The sequence below is a fragment of the Rhipicephalus microplus genome, chromosome 1, assembly GCF_043290135.1.
Source record: "Rhipicephalus microplus isolate Deutch F79 chromosome 1, USDA_Rmic, whole genome shotgun sequence".
Taxonomy (NCBI): Eukaryota; Metazoa; Arthropoda; class Arachnida; order Ixodida; family Ixodidae; genus Rhipicephalus; species Rhipicephalus microplus.
This window is the reverse complement of record NC_134700.1, coordinates 184,310,387-184,327,066: the sequence shown is the minus strand read 5'-3', so window position 1 is coordinate 184,327,066 and position 16,680 is coordinate 184,310,387. Positions and strand designations below refer to the sequence as shown.

At 45.4% G+C, this 16,680-nt stretch overlaps 1 protein-coding gene and 1 long non-coding RNA gene across 6 annotated transcripts in view; both read right to left on the bottom strand.

Moving 5' to 3' along the window:
* Window positions 1-16,680, bottom strand: part of LOC119178536 (neuroligin-4, Y-linked) — a 523,045-nt gene that overhangs the window by 124,154 nt on the left and 382,211 nt on the right. The gene's annotated exons all lie outside the window — the stretch shown is intronic.
* LOC142803580 (uncharacterized) lies at window positions 15-1,251 on the bottom strand. The gene is made up of 3 exons (XR_012894176.1): window positions 1,067-1,251; window positions 488-593; window positions 15-362 (listed from the first exon to the last, which is right to left on the bottom strand). It is a non-coding gene; the product is annotated as an uncharacterized LOC142803580 (long non-coding RNA).

Here is a 16,680-nt window from a genome sequence, read left to right as displayed (position 1 = left end):
GTGGTGCAGGCGAATCGAACAAACCCTTAAGCACACAAGCGTCTTAGCGTTTCACGCCCATCGAAATATGGCTACAGTGGCTGGGATCAAACAGTGTGTTGTTGAGCTCAGCAGCGCCACACAATCTAACTAATAGTGTTACAGTTTCAACATTATTGAAGTGTAGATTCCATGCCACGGTAGGCAGGCAATGCTTGTAGCCAATCTAAAGCACCTCTCCACGATATGTACGGTAAAATATTCACAAATACAGCATTACATGTGTGAGGTTAGAGATGACCTGTTGTAGTGGACATTCAGATGTTTCAACGTGCTTGCAGAGTGGACATTCGGGGGTAGTCATCCTGTCATTGCATGGCAGTCTGGAAAAACAAGTAACATCACCAGATATCAATGCATGAAATCAATGCATGAAATTTTCCAAAGTAAACAAATAAACTCAGTTAATTAGTAAACAGCAGTATTTTATACATATATGTAGTGGTACCTCATAACACGTATATCACTCAGGGCAGCTTCTTCACAAGGCATGTCATGTAGCAGGTTCCTTGCCCATTGTACACATTTGCTTCCATGTCAGGTGGGCCAGGAGGCTGTGGCAGAAAAAGAAGTATTTCTCATTTATGTGATGCTTCCTTTGTCACACTATAGCAAAACCAGACCCACAATTATGTGATGTTTCTCAAACGCGACTGCAGTAAATTATTAACTAGTAGGTTTTTTGCACTAATATATGGGCTAGCTAAGAAGACACATGCGAGGCGACAGTTATTTATTTGCCTTCTTTTATCGCAACGGCCTGGTTGGTGTTACCTGGCGATAGAATTTCACAATTAACTATTGAGTTAGCGACTCGTTCCCACGTGAAGCCATGCACGCCGCAAGTAACGCACGTTTTTCCGGTTACAGATTGAGACGTTCAACAATTTTAAAATTTAATACTGCAATGCGCTGCCACCGTGTGACGCCTACGCAGTCATTGGCAAAAAACAACTACATATAGTGAAATGAACCAACTAGCCCCGCAAGCAATCATCTTTAAAAAACTAAAGTGGTTTCTACTCACCGGCCCGGGCTTGCAACGGGTGTTCATCCGATGAAAGCTTCAGCGGTCGCTTCGTTCCCCGAAAGTCACTCAAATTCCCTTCGCGAAAGCATTTGAACGAGTCAAATAAACAGAATGAGAAAGAATGTGCCGGTCGGCAGAGGCTCGAAATATTTATAGCGAAACGAAACAGTCCGAGACACATCCGAACGTACCGCGAGCCGTTACCTGCCGTCGCAACGTTGGCCGCCGCAAACTTTGAAATGAAGATAATGATGTCGATAGGCTGCTACTGACATCGAGACAGCTGGAGAAAAAACTATTACAAAAAGTTGATGACGCAGCACATAATTAAGAAAAACTACTTGCTAGAAGAACAAAATGTTTTTTATGTGTAGCGGTACGCAAACATGTAGTATTTGATCATTTTAAAATAAAACTTGGCCTCGACGAAGGCGCCTCTACAAGAAAGTGCAATAGCGCGAGTGGCGAAAGAGGTTAGTTATCCACTCTGGGTGTTTGAAGCAGAAACGCGCCGCGGTTGATTTTTTCGCCGCCTACAGGTGAGCACTTGAACTTGAGAGTTTCCGGGGCCTCACGAAGCGCCGAAGAGATGCCTCGAGGTCAACGATAAAAAAAAAGAAAACAAGCATCCAAAGACTCCCCGGGCGCGCGTCCCTCTCCCCTCAGAAGCGTAGGTTCGCCGACGAACCTCCTCACATCGGCGGCCGAGCAAGCCCTGGAAAATTCTCGATAGAAAGGGGCGTGGTGATGCAGGGTTGCGTCATCTGTCGCGGACGGCCCTCGTACCATCTCGCGCTTTCCCCAGCCTTCGCTGCGTATCGCGCCGACGAAATGATGAGAACTTTTTGGAATCTCGCGCGGAAGGTATTTAACCGAGCAGCAGAGATGGAAGATCAGGAGAAAAAGGAAGTTAGCGCCAGTGTGCATAGGGTCCTTCCGCCGTGTAGTCGGCGAAGGTTTTGTCCTCATTTACAAAGCAGGCGAAGAAGGAATTTCACGCCAGAGTGCGCAGAGTGTTCCGCCTTGTCGGCGAAGCCTTTTGTCCTCAGTGACAAAGGAGGAGAAGAAGAGGATTTCCATCTGAGGGGTGAAGACTCGAGCTACAGGCAAGAGTGTGTGTCTACCGCCAGTGAGCGAAGACGCGTGGCAACAGCTGCGTGTGGGAAGCCGACGTGTTACCGGCGAAGAAGTATGGAGCTTTGAGAGCGGCCAATTGAAGACGCGAGGTTTCCTGGAAGAGAAACTTCGGGTGCAGCGGAACGACAACAACGCTGGACTTTGAGTGAGTGATTCTCGGAAGAGTATCATTCAGACTTTTGTTCCAAGAACTTTGGACTGAATAAGTTTTCTAACTCTTTAGTCATTAAGTGTCTTGGTTGTTCAATGCATGCGACTGCATTGTAGTGCGTATTAGGGGCGAAGCTCCTTATAGCGGCACCCGTTCGTCCCCCGTAGTATGTAACAAGTATAACATTTTGACCTCCAAGGTGGTGCCGGTGAGAGACTTCTTCTGTGCGTTGTTGAACAACAAAAATAGTGCTCAATAAACATGTCAATGGTTGCTAATGGGGAATGAGAGACAGGAGCATTCGGCTTTTAGTTAACGCGCAGGCTACGATCACCATTAGCAGCCATTGGCATGTACATTGAGCACTATCTGACAAGAAAGGGTTGCTACGTTATACTCGCTGGGTGTAACCTCTTTAGCTTTAGAAAGGTTTAGCGAGCGTTGAGCCGCAGTGCCATGAATACAATGAACTTGTATATACCATGAATGAACTCGAGGTGGTTAAAAATGGGAAGTAGATACGAAGCGCAAGCCGTAAGAAAGTAAAAGCCGAATTCTCCGCCTCTCATTTCCCATTAGCAGCCATTGGCATGTACATTGAGCACTATCTGAGTGAAAAAGTTTGCTACGTCATACTCGCTGGGCGTAACCTCCTTGGTTTTCGAAAGGTTTAGCGAGCGTTCGGCCGCAGTGCCATGAATACAGTTAACTAGTATATACCATGAACTCGAGGTGGTTAAAGGTGGGAAGTGGACCCGAAGCGCAAGCCGTAAGAAATTGTGCGTGTGCCACCTCTCGTTTAGTCCTTGGAATGTCCGCTGGATGGCGGTGCATCTATATGGGGAATATATGATGAAAACATGCGAGATGGTGGTACTTGGAGTGTTGAATAGATAGACGAACGGACACATAGACAGATGCATGGATGGACGCATGAACGGGCGCAGGGGCGGCTGCATTGACGAACGCAGGGACGGACGCACGAACAGATGCACGCACGGACGGGCTGATGGACGCATGGACGGTCACACTGACGGACGCATGGACGGACGGAAGCAAGAACGAATGGACGGACGAATTCTTCGCCCCACTCTCCATCATTCACTCCATGGATATGCTGCCATTTTTTGTTGTCTGCGTCCGTTGTTTCGAGCGTGGCTGATTCGACTGTGTGGTACGTTGTTTGATTGGTAACATATTGTATTCAACTATTGTCGAGTGTGCATACTTGTGTATCGATTTGATCTGCCGTAATTGAGAATAATATTTTGTTTTGTTTATCAACTCTCGGCTCTGACTTGTTCTTTGGGCCACAGCCGGCGTCCGCTGGCGCGCCGAATAGGACCACTTCTAAATTGTCCACGCTTTCGTGGTGCAGTTCGGGGGGCCGATATTTCGTTCCTTGGAATTAGCCCGGCGATCGCCTCCCTAATTAACGGGACCCGTGACAATTCATCTGGCGTCCGCGACAAGGACCTTCTGGTGCACAGTGTGTCCAAAGTAGTGAGAAAGAGCCTCGAGTTGTTGATACTGCTATCGGAACAATTTTGTGTGTTGCTCAGTGTTCTCGTTAACGAGTGCAGGGGAGTGTTCCGATAGACCTATTTGGGCAGATACTTTTTGCACGCGGCAAGACTTCATTTGCGAGACACAATGGATCTCGAAAAATTAGTAGCTCTTGGTGAGAAGATGAGTCTCTCTGGTGCTGAACTACGGAAGTGGGTCACCCAGAAGGAAAAAGAAGAAAAAGAGAGGGCCAAAGAAGAAAAGCAGCTGAGCTGGAAAAAGAAAGGTTGGCGGTCGAAAGAGCCAAAGCGGAAAAAACAGCTGAGTTAGAGAGAGAGAGGTTGGCAGCTGAGAGGGCCAAGGAAGAAAAAGCAGCTGAGTTGGAGAGAGAAAGGCTGGCCGCTGAAATGGCGAAAGAAGAAAGAGAGGCAAAGGAGCAACAGATGAAAGAAGAAAGAGAGCAGCAATTGAAGTTGGAGCTGGAGAGAGAAAAGCTGGCCGGTGAGAGGGCGAGAGAAGAAAGAGAGGCAAAGGAGCGATAGCTGAAAGAAGAAAGAGAGCAGCAATTGAAGTTGGAGCTGGAGAGAGAAAAGCTGGCCACTGAGAGGGCGAGAGAAGAAAGAGAGGCAAAGGAGCGACAGCTGAAAGAAGAAAGAGAGGAAAGGGAACGGCAGCGGCAGCACGAGATGGAACTCGAGCGGCTCCGTTTGCAACAGCGAAGTGAAACTCCGGTCCAAGCTAGAGTTGAAAGCAGCGAACGGGAGGACCACGGCTTCCGCTTGAACCCAAGCAAGCTGCTCGTGGCGTTTGATGAAAGGAAGGACGACCTTGACGCGTACCTTCACCGATTTGAGACGATTGCGAGGAGCCAGAATTGGCCGGAACATCAATGGGCAACTGCTTTGAGTACTTGCTTGAGTGGTGAAGCGCTCAGTGTGTACGGTAGGCTGACGCCGACCGATGAAGCCAACTATGCAAAGGTGAAAACTGCTTTACTGAAGCGATTTAGATTTACTGTGGAAGGATTCCGGGACAGATTTCGGACAGGGAAGCCAGCTGATGGTGAGACGGCTACGCAGTATGCCACCCGACTTTGCCATTATTTCGACAGATGGATTGAACTTTCAGGGACAGCACAGGAGTACGATGAGCTTAGAGAGCTCCTAATTAGAGAGCAATTTCTTACCAGTTGCCACCCAAGCCTGTCGCTGTACTTGAAAGAGAGGAAGGCTGAGTCGCTTGAAGGCATGCTTGAATTGGCCGACCAATTCTTGGAAGCGCAAGGTGGAACTGATTTGGCCAAGGTCAAGAAGGTGTGTCCCGAAGATTAAAAAAATTCGGCACCCGAACAAAAGAAGCGTGCACCAGAGAGTGTTCCGCGATGTTTTCTGTGTAACCGAGTGGGTCATCGTGCGAACAGCTGTCGAACGATCTTTACGAGCCCTACGGTCGTAAAATGTTTCAAGTGTGGTCAGACTGGGCACAAAGCAGACGCATGTCTTAACGGAGTGAGTCAAACTCACCAGGTATCCTGTGTGCAAGCGGCACCGAAATTCGATAATAATGCCGTCACCGACGGATTCGTAGAGTTGAAAAATGGGGAGAAACTTCCTATTGTGGGTGCTGTAATGACGAAACAGCCAACCGGTGTTACGAAGGGAATGCCAACGCTTCCTGGAAAAGTTGCGGGCAAGAAGATTACGATGTTAAGAGACACCGGTAGCTCCACGGTTATCGTGCGGAGAAATTTGGTACGGGAAAGTGAGTTAACGGGCAAAACGAAACCAGTTTGCCTAATTGACAGTACGGTTCGGATGCTTCCCGAAGCAGAAATTGAGGTTGAAACCCCGTACTTCAGCGGGAAGATTACTGCTCTATGCATGACGACCCCCCTGTACGACCTTGTCATCGGAAACATCGACGGGGCGCGAGGGCCGAATGATCCAGAACGTTTGGGGGAAGACCCGAAGACGGAGCCCCCGCCGACACAGGGACCGCGAGATACAGGGGAGAAAAATCCCGTGAAGGATTTCACTCGAGCCCCAGGTGAAGCCCGGGTGCAAGAGACAGTGAATGAGGAGATGATCGTGTTCAATGAGTTCACGTGCTGGGCAGCTGGACTTACGTCGGCACGGCATCAACCGGGTGACAGTGTAAAGGTGACGGAGTCGGCCAGCCAGGCCAAATGTCGTGACATGAACAAGCGGGTGAATAACCGGACAGGATCGGTTGAGAGTTATGACCCGTTAACAATGTCGGAAGTGACAACGATGGCTGAGACGCCGCCTCAGTTACCGTCGTTGGAAAGGGCTCGCCGGAACAAAACGAGGAAAAACAAGACGAGATCGAGCGAACACCGCAAAAAAGGACGCAAGCGCAGCTTGAAGTACACGGGATAGGTGTTGAGGTCGTATCAGAATGAGTTTGACAGTGCTGAGTGCAATATGATAAGTTAATGTGGTTGTTATCCTGTGTCACAACTGTATGCCGAGCGAGTCAAAATGTTTGTTACGGTGATGTGATGTATAGTATTGTAGAATTGTTGTAATGAGAGAACTTTGTACATTTGTATTGCTTGTAATATGTGATGGAGTGTTGTACTCATGTACCTGTGGTTATATTTCATGTGTTGCGAGATTGAATTACAATATACAATTGTATTGAGTGATCTATTGACGTGTCATGACGTGTCATGAGCGACGGACTATGTTACAGTCTTTGAGAGTGTGGGGATGGTTTGCACTCGTTTGTGTGGTTTTGAATATTATGAGATAATATTCTTAAAGTGGGGGGCAGTGTCACAAAACGAGCGCTCAAAAAAGGGCGCGCCACCAAATTCTCGCGACGAAGCGCCGGAGAGATGCCTCGAGGTCAACGATAAAAAAAAAGAAAACAAGCATCCAAAGACTCCCCGGGCGCGCGTCCCTCTCCCCTCGGAAATGTAGGTTCGCCGACGAACCTCCTCACATCGGCGGCCGAGCAAGCCCTGGAAAATTCTCGATGGAAAGGGGCGTGGTGATGCAGGGTTGCGTCATATGTCGCGGATGGCCCTCGTACCGTCTCGCGCTTTCCCCAGCCTTCGCTGCGTATCGCGCCGACGAAATGATGAGAACTTTCTGGAATTTCGCGCGGAAGGTATTTAACCGAGCAGCAGAGATGGGAGACCAGGAGAAGAAGGAAGTTAGCGCCAGTATGCGTAGGGTCATTCCGCCGCGTCTGTCGGTGAAGGTTTTGTCCTTAGTGACAAAGCAGGAGAAGAAAGTATGTGCCGGAGTGCGTAGGGTGTTCCGCCGTGTAGTCGGCGAAGGTTTTGTCCTCAGTGACAAAGCAGGAGAAGAAGAAATTTCACGCCAGAGTGCGTAGGGTGTTCCGCCTTGTCGGCGAAGCCTTTTGTCTTCAGTGACAAAGGAGGAGAAGAAGAGGATTTCCACCTGAGGGGTGAAGACTCGAGCTACAGGCAATAGTGTGTGTCTACCGCCAGCGAGCGAAGACGCGTGGCAACAGCTGCGTGTGGGAAGCCGACGTGTTACCGGCGAAGAAGTTTGGGGCTTGGAGAGCGGCCAATTGAAGACGCGAGGTTTCCTGGAAGAGAAACTTCGGGGGCAGCGGAACGACAACAACGCTGGACTTTGAGTGAGGGATTCTCGGAAGAGTATCATTCAGACTTTTGTTCCAAGAACTTTGGACTGAATAAGTTTTCTAACTCTTTAGTCTTTAAGTGTCTTGGTTGTTCAATGCATGCGACTGCATTGTAGTGCGTATTGTTGTCTGTGTCCGTTGTTTCGAGTGTGGCTGATTGTACTGTGTGGTACGTTGTTTGATTGGTAACATATTGTATCCAACTATTGTCGAGTGTGCATACTTGTGTATCGATTTGATCTGCCGTAATTGACAATATAATTTTGTTTTGTTTACCAACTCTCTGCTCTGACTTGTTCTTTGGGCCACAGCCGGCGTCCACTGGCGCGCCAAATAGGACCACTTCTAAATTGTCCACGCTTTCATGGTGCAGTTCGGGGGGCCGATATTTCGGTCCTTGGAATTAACCCGGTGATCGCCTCCCTAATTAACGGGACCCGTGACAGCGGCAAACTCTTGCAAAAGTTTATGGGAAGAATCTGCGGAAGTACGGTGATAGACGCAATTTTGATGCTTGCTCTGCAATGAAGAAAATATCCCTGAAAGTAACACATGATTTTTTCGGCAATTACGGGCCAGCTCACCTGTACGCATTTCTTTAAAGTGAAGTCTACGAACAAGTTCTGCCCCTGGCCAACCTCGTTATAAAGGACGCATAGATTCTTTTATTGTAGCAATGCTGCAACGAGACAGACCGGACACTGCTGACCTAAACATAATATGAGCTGCCAGTTTTCAAACTTGAATTGGGAGCTAGTGCACATGAAAATGTTTTCCCCGCTTCTTACATTATGCTTAAAACTCTGAATTAGCAGGCAAAGTTTACGCGTAGCTTCAAAATAAATTATTCATATAGCAAATGACTCACCTCAATCACGAGAAGTGTGTCGTCATTTCGTAAGAACGAGAACATCTACACCGACTCAAACATGAAAACATACTTGATACTCGGAGACGTTGATTATGACGAGTTAAGCGTGCGACAATAACAGCTGACGATGCTCGGGCCGAATAAAGATCACTCACTCAACGAATCCTTCCACAGTCACTATTTTTCCTTTCCTGCACTTCATTCAAAGCTCTCTGGCGCATTGCACTAAGACTTGATTAAGACGCGATACTAGCAGTGAACAAGGAGTAATTATATGGAGAACGAAGGATCCCTCCAGTTATTTTCTTTCTTCAAAACTTGAAGTTTCAAGACCCGGTGCCTTGCTAGAAGATCCCTCCGAAGTAAGGCGAGCCCGTGTTTCCATTTGCTCCAACTCTTCCAATTGCGACACTACTTCTACGAAAGTAAACAAAAAAACAATGGTGTACGTAGGGTTCAGCAGAGAATGGCTTCAGATAATCGATGAGCGTGAAATAAGCTTGCGTTCAATTTCACTAATTGAGGCCGCTAGCTTTACGACAAGTTTAGGCAGCAGGACTGAAATTTGGAGACGCGCCCTTACTTTTGGGAAACAGAGACGCCGGAGGCCAGTCACACGGATGAAAGACTTTCGTTTCCTCGCAGAGCGAGCAAAAATACATGTAAACAAACACTTTCGACACAGCCGCCTTTCCGGTGAGCGATGTAACGGAAAAGTTGGTCTGTCGAGTGCACCTACAGTTCCGTCTACTCGGAGACGAGATTTTTTCTTCGCTAAGCATGAACGACACTACTCTGAGGAACACATAGAGCTTGTTGGTACCGAAACCGTAACAATAAGGTGTGTTTGATTTATTTGTAGCTTTTTGAATACTTTGGCTGCTCCTACACTTGCAATATTTATGAAAAAAAGGACTTCTAGATGAACTTTATCTAGAAGATGATCTTTAAACTGAGAATAATGTAAAATAGGACTTCTCAGCAACTTCTCGTGAGTTCTGAGAAGGTCTTGTGTTCGGAACATCTGGCCTTTCCCTTATAACATTTTTTTTTGCATTCATCACCAAATTTTTTATTTGTTTCAAATAATGAATAACGGAACCCCCAGCAGTTTGCAAATGTCTTCGCAAGTTATTTACCCTGCCAAAGCTGCCAGTCTGGAATACAACGTTAACGCTATTTTTTCCACTTGATTATTTTTGCATTCTTCGCCCGCTGTTTTAAAAAGCTGTCACACATGAGTACAAGTATTTGAGAAGGCAGAAGCCCTTGCGAATAAATTGTAAATAAATGCAAAAGGTGTATAAGTTGAGCAAATATTATTATTACGTCTCTTAAATTAGTCATCATCATCAGCCTGACCACGTCCACTGCAGGACAAACGCCTCTCCCATGTTCCGCCAGTCAACCCGGTCCTGTGCTTGCTGCTGCCAATTTATACCCGCAAACTTCTTAATCTCATCTGCCCACCTAACCTTCTGTCTCCCCCTAACCCGCTTGCCTTCTCTGGGAATCCAGTTAGTTACCCTTAACGACCAGCGGTTATCCTGTCTACGCGCTACATGCCCGGCCCATGTCCATTTCTTCTTGATTTCAGCTATGATATCCTTAACCCCCGTTTGTTCCCTAATCCACTCTGCTCTCTTCTTGTCTCTTAAGGTTACACCTACCATTTTTCTTTCCATTGCTCGCTGCGTCGTCCTCAATTTAAGCTGAACCCTCTTTGTAAGTCTCCAGGTTTCTGCTCCGTAGGTAAGTACCGGCAAGATACAGCTGTTATATACCTTTCTCTTGAGGGATAGTGGCAATCTACCTGTCATAATTTGAGAGTGCTTGCCAAATGTGCTCCACCCCATTCTTATTCTTCTAGTTACTTCAATCTCGTGGTTCGCCTCCGCAGTTATTACCTGCCCTAAGTAGACATACTCTTTTACAACTTGAAGTGCACTATTACCTATCTCGAAGCGCTGCTCTTTTCCGAGGTTGTTGTACATTACTTTCGTTTTTTGCAGATTCATTTTAAGACCTACCTTTCTGCTCTCCTTGTCTAACTCCGTAATCATGAGTTGCAATTTGTCCCCTGAGTTACTCAGCAATGCAATGTCATCGGCGAAGCGCAGGTGACTAAGGTACTCTCCATTAACTCTTATCCCTAACTGTTCCCATTCTAGGCTTCTGAAAACCTCCTGTAAGCACGCGGTAAATAGCATTGGGGAGATTGTGTCCCCCTGCCTTACACCCTTCTTGATTGGTATTCTGTTGCTTTCTTTATGAAGCACTACGGTAGCAGTTGATCTCCTGTAGATTTCTTCCAGGATGTTTATATATACTTCATCGACGCCCTGATTCCGCAGTGTCTGCATGACGGCTGATATTTCTACTGAATCAAACACCTTCTCGTAATCTATGAAGGCTATGTAGAGTGGTTGGTTATATTCTGAGCATTTCTCTATTACCTGATTGATAGTAGGAATGTGGTCGATTGTTGAGTAGCCTGTTCGAAATCCTGCTTGTTCCTTTGGTTGATTGAATTCTAATGTTTTCTTTACTCTGTTAGCAATTACTTTTGTAAATAGCTTGTATACTACAGAGAGAAAGCTAATTGGCCTGTAATTCTTCAAGTCCTTGTCATCTCCTTTCTTATGTATTAAGATGATGTTAGCGTTCTTCCAAGACTCTGGTACGCTTCCCGTCAGGAGACACCTCGTAAACAGGGTGGCTAGGTTTTCTAACACAATCTCTCCTTCATCTTTCAGCAGATCTGATGTTACCTGATCCTCACCAGCAGCTTTGCCTCTATGCATGCTCTCCAAAGCTTTTCTGACTTCTATCATTACTGGTGGGGTGTCATCTGGGTTACTGCTAGTTCTTATAGTATTAAAGTCCTGGTTGTCCCGGCTACTGTACAGATCTCTGTAAAACTCCTCCGCTATTTTAACTATCCTATCCATATTGGTAGTTATTTTGCCTTCTTTGCCCCTTAGTGCATACGTCCGATTTTTGCCTATCCCAAGTTTCCTCTTCACTGCTTTGACGCTTCCTCCGTTTTTCAGAGCGTGTTCAATTCTCTCCATGTTATACCTTCTTACGTCGGATACCTTACGCCTATTAATCAACTTCGAAAGCTCTGCCAGTTCTATTTTGTCTGTTGTACTTTAGACTTTCATGATTTGACGCTTCTTAATGAGGTTCTTCGTTTCCTGGGAAAGCTTGACAGTGTTCTGTCTAACTACCCTGCCTCCAACTTCTACTGCACACTCCGTAATGATACTCGTCAGATTATCATTCATTGTATCTATGCTAAGGTTGGTTTCCTCACTAAGATCCGAGTACCTGTTCTGAAGCGAGACTCTGAATTCCTGTACTTTCCCTCTCAGTGCTAGCTCATTGACTGGCTTCTAGCGTATCAGTTTCTGTCGTTCCTTTCTCAAGTCGAGGCGAATTCGAGACCGTACCATTCTATGGTCACTGCATCGTACCTTGCCAACCACTTCCACATCCTGCACGATGCCTGGGTGTGCACTCATTATAAAGTCTATTTCGTTCTTATTTTCGCCATTAGGGCTCCCCCATGTCCACTTGCGGTTTCCTCGTTTTCGGTAGAAGGTATTCAAAATCCGTACGTAAATTATTGCGTTCTGCGAATTCTACTAGTAGCTCTCCTAGTAATTAGTAACCGCTACTAAAGAATATTTTCAAAGCGACGCCTCTACATGCCTGTGAAAATTAACGAGAAAATTTCGTTCCAGCAGATCACCAAGAACCACTGATGCAAATAAAATACACAGGTTTATTTTAACGACATTGGTACGAGGAAAGCACATCTATTCTATACACAGTGAGTGGAATAATGAGTGCCGAAAAGCGCGTAAAAAACAAAATAAAGCTTGGAGATTGCTTAAAGAATCACCGACGGCAGAGAATCTCACAAATTTTACAGGCAGGTGGACGCGCAGGCAGGCAAGAATGGGAAAGTTGGCAAAAATTTTTATCTGGCATCACTTCATATACACAAGAGGGAAAGGTCTGGAACAAGTGAGATGGGTGGAAAGAAAACAAGCATATGCGCTCCCTCTGGTGGACACACAAGGCGACAGCTTAAGACCAGGCAAATCACCTAGGAGCACACTTCGAGCAAGTTTCCAGCTCGTCACACTACTATCAAATGGTCCAACGCTACGAGACAAGGGTGGAAAAGCAGAAACTAGATACCAAATGTACAAGATACGAGGCATACAACCAACCTTTCTCTCTAGTTGAACTACTGGCATCTCTAACCTGCTGCAGCACTTCTGCTCCGGGATCTGATCACATGGTCTATGAAATGTTGAGAAACCTGCTTCTCGAAACGCAAATAAACATTACTTTACCTTTACAATGACATCTGGTTTTTCGGCGACTTCCCTTCGAGATGGAAAGAGGTCAGTGTTATTCCTATTTTGAAAGAAGGCAAGGATTCATCCTCCGTTACGCGTTACAGGCCCCTCGCACTGACAAACTGCCTATGCAAACTTTTTGAAAAGATTATAAATCACTAACTCGTACACTCCCTTAAAACTAACAGTCTACATGATCCATACCAATGCGGGTTTCGAGAAGGCAGATCTACCATTGACCACCTGGTACGTATTGAGGCAGATTCGAGATGCTATCCTCGATAACCAATTTTTCCTATCGGTCTTTCTCGATATGAAAAAAAGCCTATGACACCACATGGCGCTTTGGGATATTGAGAGACCTCTGAAACTTAGGTGTCCGAGATAATACGCTAAACATAATTCAAAGTTTCCGTCCAATCGCACTTTCTGTGTCTGAGTGGGGAATGTCTTGTCTCAAACTTTCGTACAGGAAACGGGAGTGCCACAAGGTGATGTGTTGAGTTGCACACTTTTTATTATAAAAATGAATACCTTACATATTTGTATTCCACGAAGCATTTTTATTGCATATACGTCGACGACGTGCAGATAGGCTACAAATCATGCAACCTCGCAATGTGCAAGTGGCAAGTTCAACTTTGTTTGAATAAGGTAACTAAGTGGGCTGACGAGAATGGTTTCACCGTTAACCCACAAAAGAGCACCTGCGTTTTATTCTTAAGAAAGAGAGGTCTCCATCCAAATTCGGAAGTTGAGCTGCACGGTCAGAGGTTACCAGTGATGCCTGAGCAAAATTTTTAGGCATTATTTTAGACAAGAAACTAAAACTCACCCCTCACAATAAACATCTCAAGAACAAGTGCCTGAAAGCAATGAATGTGATCAAAGTTTTATCGCGGACATCATCGAGCATTGATAGAAAATGCCTAATAAACCTCCATAAAAGCCTTATATGCAGACGTCTAAATTATGGGGCGATCATACTTCAGTCAGCAGCACCAAGTGCCTTGCAAATGCTTGACACTGTCCACCATTTGGGCATCCGCTTTTCTACGGGTGCTTTTCGCACCAACCCCGTAGAAAGTCTCTACGTCGAGTCAAATGAGTGGTCGCTTCACCTGCAGAGAACTTACATGTCTTTTGTATATTTATTCAAGGTGAACGCAGATAAAAATCACCCCTCATATTCCACTGTTGATGATTTGTCGAGCTCCACTCTGCTTCAGAACAGACCTTCGGTGAGATAGCCCTATTCAGTTCACCTGAAGTGTCTCGCTGAGGAGACAGGTGTGTCACTTGAACACAGCTTAATGGCTCCTGCAGCATACCTGCCACCATGGCAGTGGCAGACTCTAGATTGCGACGTGTCTTTCCTAGAAGTTACAAAACACGCACTCATTTCCCGTATCCGCACATACTTCCTGGAACTTCAACACAAATACATATGTCCTGAGTTTTTTACAGATGCCTGTAAGTCTAACTCTTCTGTGTTCTACGCTGCTGTCGAACCATCTTTTTCGGATGCTGGCCCTCTACATCCAGATACAAGCATATTCACAGCGGAAGCTTACGCAATTCTTATGGTCGCTAAACAAATTAAACATTTACAACCACGAAAAACAGTAATTTATACGAACTCTCTCGGTGTGGTAAAAGTTCTGCAAACTCTTAAAAAAAACCAAAAACCCCGTCCTCGTCTCACTTTACTCTAATTTATGCACACTCTATACACTCAAACAACATGTCGTAGTGTGCTAGGTGCCAGGGCACCGTGAGATCCAAGGCAACGTGATGGCGGATCGACTTGCTGCATCCGTCCACGAAAGCCCTGTCACTACACCCATATCAATCCTGGTCCTTGACCTTAAACCGCCTCTCAAACGAAACCTCAGGGATTACTGGCAGAGCAAGTGGGATAGGCACACACAAAACAAACTACACGTTATTAAGCCAGATCTTGGTAATTGGCAGCCAGTATCGAAATCACGTCGTAAAAAGGTAACACTAACAAGACACATGATAGGGCACACATACATGACACACATACATGACACACTCATAGCTTCTGTCTGGTAGGGATCCAGTATTGTGTGACAGATGTCGTGAAGCACTAACAGTGCTTCACATTTTAATCCAGTGCGAACACTTAGACACTCTAAGAAAACAACAATTTTCGTTACCCTACCGAAAACAAATACCACTTCACCCGGCTGTGTTCGTCGGTAGGGAACCACTTTTCACTGATAAATATGTGTTGACTTTTTTATGAGATGTCTGCACTTTTAATGTAATATACTAAGGCATCGCGTAGCGCGACCTCTCAATAGAGGTTGTTGCTGCGGTGGCTACATTGAAAAGCACCTGCCTCGCACTCTTCGGACACAAGGGTGCAGATGAGGCACTTGTCATTTGTGTTGGTGTCAAATATATCCACCGTGCTTTATTATCAGAACCTTTCGCCACCGATTCTCGCTATACATTTCATGTCACTGTCATGATTTTATTACTTCCATGTTTAAACCGTCTTAGCACGAGGAGTTTTAAGGCCCTTATACAGCCACCCAACACATTCATTCTTCATATTTCGTCCTATGATCTGGCACTCTTTGGCCATCAAATGACCCTTCAGCCAAAAAACACCACACATCATCATCTGTACACACTGAATAGAAAGCTGTTTCTTCTATTCTAAAATTGCAAGCTTTTTTATACCATTCATTATTACCATCTAAACACAACAGTCATTAGAAAGTAAGCTCATATACGGGACAGAATATTACATAATGGGCCAGATATTGAAGGAAGTGCAATAAAAATACTTAAATGCAAATACGCCAGCAGTTCTACGGTACTGATAACACAATTTAAATGCCACACACCGCCTTATGAAATGCACCGCCAAACATAGAGCTTTGGTGAGCAGAAGCTGCAATGCAGCTACCTTTTGTTTTTGTAAAGCGGGCACCACCGCATGTATACCATCAGCAAGGCGAAACAACCACGCTGTCACGTTGTTTTAGGCACCTAGGCTTCTGAGTTTGTCCGTTGTCCGCCACAGCAAATGCAACATACCCGCTATACGTCAAGACGATGATGCTCATGAATAAGCGCGTTCCAGACCACACAATCGCTTATGCGTTGTATATAAGGGTAACAATAAAATATGAGTAGTGTGTTGTACTTTTACTAGGTGCTGTTGCATGCAATATGAAAGCGTTGTCGTTCGTGTTAGTGATGAAAAGTACACAATGGTTTCTTTTGTCGCATTCTTCCGAAAAGAAAAAAACCTACAAAAAAACAGAAGATACGTCTCATGTTTTACGTATTCCACGTTACTTGCCAGTATAAAAACGTCGTTGAGCTTGTTTAGCCAACATAACGTTGTTCATTTTCATGATGCAACCAATAAACTTTTACGAAAGTAACTCTCAAATAAACTCTCCTTTTGTTATTTTGTTTTTTTTTTGTTCCTGTCGTTTTCGTGCCTATTTGTCTCCCTGTTAATGACATCGAAACATAGGCGAATCAAACCTTCCCTTTTTGGTATGCTTACAGTCCCATTGCCCACTGAGAAGAAAAGAATGATTTTGCAATCAAACATCTTACTGTTAACAACAATTAGACACCAGAAAGCCTTTTATTTCGGTTTTTAAGACACCGGAGCTACTGCGACAATTTTAGAGCAGTAGCAGTTTCCAACAATAAATATATTTCCCCGCTTTTCTTTGTGAAAATACCATTATCCTTTACCTATTCCATCCACATTAACAGGACAGAGCTAGGGCTATCATGTAGGAGGTCAAATTACTCACCGAAACAAGCTAAAAAATTCGGCAGATCCCACGTACCTGGGAATCAACATTATGCGAAGCATGCGGAGAAAAGGTGATAGTGTTGCAATTTTTTCATTGAGGGACACGTCATGAAA